The sequence below is a fragment of the Macaca fascicularis genome, chromosome 10, assembly GCF_037993035.2.
Source record: "Macaca fascicularis isolate 582-1 chromosome 10, T2T-MFA8v1.1".
Lineage (NCBI taxonomy): Eukaryota > Metazoa > Chordata > Mammalia > Primates > Cercopithecidae > Macaca > Macaca fascicularis.
In genome coordinates this window covers 50,757,486-50,763,159 of record NC_088384.1, presented here as the reverse complement: position 1 = coordinate 50,763,159, position 5,674 = coordinate 50,757,486, and positions in this window count along the sequence as shown.

Below are 5,674 nucleotides of genomic sequence, written 5' to 3'. Positions count from 1 at the left end.
GAAAAAATCACAAACATTCCTAATTATCAGAGAAATGCAAATCAAAGCCACACTGAGATATCACCTCACACATTTTACTAGGGCTATCATAAAAAGAGATGGAAGATAAGTGTTGATGAGGACGTAGAGAAAAAGAAACCCTGTACACTGCTGGTAGGAATGGAAATTAGTACAACCATCTTGGAAAACAGTATGAAGCTTCCTCAAGAAATTATAAATATATTTACCCTATGATCCATCAATCCCACTTCTGGATATATGTCCAAAGGAATTTCAATCAGGATGTCAAAAAGAGACATCTGCAATTTCATGTTCATTGCAGCATTATTCCTAATAGCCATGAATTAGAAACAACCTAAGTGCTTATCAACTGAAGAATGGATAAAAATAGGTGGAAAAATTGGAACCCTTCTACACCACTGGTGAGATTTCAAAATGTAAAACAGTCTGGCAGTTCTTCAAAATGTTACACATAGACTTAGCACATGACGCAGCAATTCCACTCCTGTGTATTTACCAAAAAGAAAACAAAACAAATGCTACACACAGTAGTACACAAATGTTTATAGCAACAAAAAGGAGAAAACAACAGAAATGTTCATCAACTGAGGAGTGGATAAATCAAATGAATCCATAAAATAGAATCTTACTTAGCAATAAAAGGGAAAAAAGTGTTAATGCATTCTCCAGAATGGATGAACATTAAAAATATGTGAAGTGAAAGAAGTGAGTAAAAAATGACTATGTGTTATGATGATTCCATTTATGTGAAATGTTCAGAATAGGCAAATTCATATTCAGGAAGTAGACGAGTGGTCGCCTAGACTAGGAGGGCTTTAGGAAAGGCTGGAGAAAATGGGGAAAGTTTGCTAATGGGCGCAAGTCTCTTTAAGGCACATTAAAATGTTCTAAAATTATATTATGATGATTATTTCTCCACCCAGTTAATATACTAAAAGAATTTGAAGTTTGTACTTTAAATGAGTGAATTACACAAAGTATGAATAATATCTCAATAAAGCTGTGGGAAGTTAAAAGTATACGTAGGATGCATACAAAAATCCTACTTATCTTTATACATGAATGAAATTCTGTCATTTGTAAAAACATGGATGAATTTAGAGGATATTATACTAAGTAAAATAAGCCAGACGCAGAAAGACAAATATCTCATAATACCACTTATATGTGAAATCCACAAATGGGAGTAGAATGGTGGTTTATCAGAGGCTGAGCGGGGCTTTGGAGGGGGAAGTTGGGAGTAGAATGGTGGTTTATCATAGGCTGAGCGGGGTGTAATGGTGGTTTATCAGTGGCTGAGCAGGGTAGGGGGAAGTTGGGAGTAGAATGATGGTTTATCAGAGGCTGAGTGGGACGGGGGGGGTAAGTTGGGAGTAGAATGGTGGTTTATCAGAGGCTGAGCGGGGTGGGGGGAGGTAAATTGGGAGTAGAATGGTGGTTTATCAGAGGCTGAGCAGGGCGGGGGTGAAGTTAGGATTAGAATGGCGGTTTATCACAGGCTGATCAGGGCGGAGTGGGGGGTGGGAAAAGGGGAACTATTCAATGGGATAATGCTTCAGCAAGGAGAGATACATTCTGGTGATATGGTGCACAGCAAAGTGACAGCAGTTACTCATAATGAAGTGCGTATCTTAAAACTGCTAAAATACTACAACTCAAATGTTTCACCATAATGTAATAAATATGTGAGGTGGAGGATATGTTATTTAACCTAATTTGTCCATTTCACAATATTTACATGTATTGTACCACATTGTATCCATATATATTTATTTATCAATAAAAACAATTTTCAAAAGCGAGCAAAACAGTTGTGGCAGATCTTCATCTAAAGACATTTCTGAGAAAAATGTATCTGTTTTCTTTCAGAATAAATTTACAGTTAATAGATATTATGTTACCTAAAGTAAAGCGGATAATTTTGGCCATCAGCTTATACTGTGGGATAATCTCTTTTTGCTGACCTTGTAAAAGCTGCGGTGGATTAACAACAAGTAGGAAAGATTTTTATCATGATCAGGTAAAGGTTCTGCATGCTTCTATTTTGAATAATATTGTCCCCCTAGAATCGCAAAGTGTGAATGCCTTTTGTTTCAGAGGTCTAGCCCTAAATGGTTTAGTCAATTACATCTTGCATTCTAAAACAAGTCCTGGTGCGTTTGTGATGGTACTATATATAATTGTGTTTTTAATTTAACTATCATATATGTCTACTTTTCTGTTAAAAGTCTGTATTTTACAGAGGCCCTCCATACATATAAGTGCTTTTATGATAGGCTATCCACTAAATTTCAAACATAAGTTAAGGAACCGTTTTGCTTTTATTTTTTATTATTGTTATTATATTTTAAGGCTAGTCAAGTGAAGCAGTGGGAGTGGAGAAGGAACTGCTTTAATTTTTATATGTTGGTGTTACAGGCTCTATGTGACAGGCTATATGTTTGTCGGCTGAATTTTAGAAACAAAGTGAAATATTTATTTCGTATTTCATTAGATATAGGGATGATGATTACTTCAAGGGATTGTCACTAGACTGAAAGCATCACATCATCAATCACTTGGAAACAATATTTTGCCTATGTGTTCTGTTATGTTGACAAAAACTTTTATTGTGGCAATATACCTCACAACTGAAATATGTGAAAAATATACAGAAAAAAAGACAATATTTGTTATTAAGGGATATTTAGGCCTGAGCTGCAAGATGCAAATATTTAAAACATACACTTTTTAAAAATTACATTTAAAATGTAAATTGAAGCAAGGCATTTAGAAAAAGACATAATATCTACTATAAAAGTCCTAGGTTAGAAAAGTTAAAATACTAAATGAGAAAATAATGCTTCTTGGGTAGCTTAAAATCAAATATGAGGCAAAAAGTTACTCAGAACTTTTTGTAAGATTAAGAACATCTCTACAGTTTCTTTGATATAAAATGAAATACATGTCTGAATATAACTCTAATAGAATAGGCAAACAAGGGCAAAGGAGAGGTGTATGCAGAATAAAGTGAACATATTATTCTAACAATGAGAGGGACAGAATTGAATGATTGCTCTTGGAGACAAGGGATTTTAATGTCTGAGTCAATGACAAAACTTTTGTTTGCAAGTTAAAAAATGTACCTTAAACCTGGTGAAGGAAGAAAGGGTGGTGGAGGGGATGATTCTTTGTACACTAAACTGGTTTTAATGACTATTGAATTAATCATAAGTTCAAATGATTTTATGGAGGCTGTTTCTTTTTTATTTGATACTTCTGGACTGCTTTTCTCTTTGTATTTACTCCATTTTTACCCACTTGAACAATTTTTCCCCGCAAAGTTTAGGAAACACTGTAACCACATGCTCCAGCATGATGTGATCCCTGAAAGCATTTGCAGCTGGGAGAGGAGGCAAAGGGGCTTCTCTTTCAACAAATGCATATTAATCTCGGTGAAAACTCAGAAGTTTAAACATGGTCCTCCTTGGGTCATGTGGCTACCCCAGGATCAGTCATTGCACCAGACATAGGAGATAGTCTCAAAAGCCAGGCTGGAGTCAAGGTTCTCTGGTGGAGTTTCCACTTTAGAAATGGGTTTTGTCAGGCTTTGTGTTTTCGTGTTACAGACATGATAGCCATATATCTATCTATTCCACTTCCAGTGGAGATGAAAACCTAACGCATATGCCCATTCAATGGATTTTACATGAATCTTCATAGCAGCTTTACTTGCAATAGCCAAAACCTGAAAACAGTCCAAATGTCCATGGACAGGTGAATTTGTGACTGAAAAATTTACTGTGGTATATGTATATAATGAAATAATACTCCCTAGTAAGAACAGAACCATTGATAGATGTAGCAACATGAATAAATCTCCAAAATAGTGATGCTGAGTGATGAAAAAGTATACCCACCCTATGATTTCATGTATTTGGAAATAAAACCTCACAGGGACTACAGGTGGATCAGTGGTTGCCTGTGGATGGGATGGGGATAGGCAAGAGAAAGTGAGTAGAAAAAACACAAGAAAACTTTGGTGGTAAAGGTAATGGATATGCTTTTTATTTGAATATGTTGTTGGTTTTATAGAGCTACAAATACCAAGAATAATCAAAATGTACAATTGAAGTATGTGCAGTTTATTGCATGTAAATAAACCTTTTAAAAATTAACTGATACAAATTGACTTACATGACCAGAAATCTGTTGAAAACTCTCATGTATTCTTCCCCATTTTTATTCTTGTGTGCTCTTATAGACCATGTGAACACATTTCTCATCTTACTGTTCTTTTATGTCTACATTTCTCCAGGTCAATATAACTATCACCATAATTTCTCGGTTTCTCTTTAGTTCATTAGTAATTATGAGTAATGTATTGAAATGTTAAAGATATGTTCATGCATTCAGAATCCTCTGCTCTCTGATCCACATAATAGTGAATTAAGCTGTCAACAATTACACAGAATATTGCTCCTTTGTTTGTTTGTTTTTGATGAAGTCTCGCTTGGTTACCCAGGCTGGAATGCAGTGGCACATTCTGGGCTCACTGCAACCTCCACCTCCCGGGTTCAAGCAATTTTCCTGCCTCAGCCTCCTGAGCAGCTGGGATTACAGGCATCTGCCATCATCCTCAACTAATTTTTGTGTTTTTATCAGAGACAGCGTTTCACCACATTGGCCAGGCTGGTCTTGAACCCGTGACCTCAGGTGATCTGCCCACCTTGGCCTCCCAAACAGCTGGGATTACAGGCATAAGCCACCATGCCCAGCCAGAATATTGCTACTTTTTCAAATAGCTACAATTAACCCTGATCTGGACACCTTGAGTTGATCATAGCTTTGTAAAAGAGGATAGCATTGTAAAACTATAAAAGTAGACTAATAATAAATAACAATGCTTTCAGTATAAGAAATAACACTATCCTAAGCAAAAATAAATAAATAAATAAATAAAGCTGGAGGAATTCTATTATCTGACTTCATATCATACTACAGAATTATAGTAACCAAAAGAATATGGTACTGGCATAAAAACAGACCCATAGATCAATGGAACAGAATAGAGAACGCAGTAACAAATCTACATAGCTACAGTGGACTCATTTTTGACAAAGGTGCCAAGAACATACACTGGTGGTAAATGGTGTTGAAAAAACTGGATATCCATATGCAGAGGAATGAAAACAGACTAGTATCTCTCATAATATATGAAAGTAAAATCAAAGTTGATTAAAACTCCAACAATAAAACTAGTACAAAAAAAGTTTGAGGAAAATCTCCAGAACATTGGTCTGGGCAAAAATATTTTGAGCAATACCCACAAGCACAGGCAACCAAAACACAAATGGACAAATGGATCACACTAAGTTAAAAAGCTTCTGCCCAGAAAATGATACAATCAACAAAATTAAGAGACAATCCACAGAATGGGAGAAAATATTTGCAAACTACTCTTCTGACAAGGGATTAATAATCAGAATATATAAAAAGTTCAAACAACTCTTTAAGAAACAATCTAATAACCTGGTTTATAACAGGGGGTTAAAGATTTGAATAGATATTTCTCAAAAAGAGACCTACAAATGGCAAACAGGTATAAGAAACGGTGCTCAGTATCACTGATCATCAGAGAAATGCAAATTAAAACTACAATGAGATATCATCT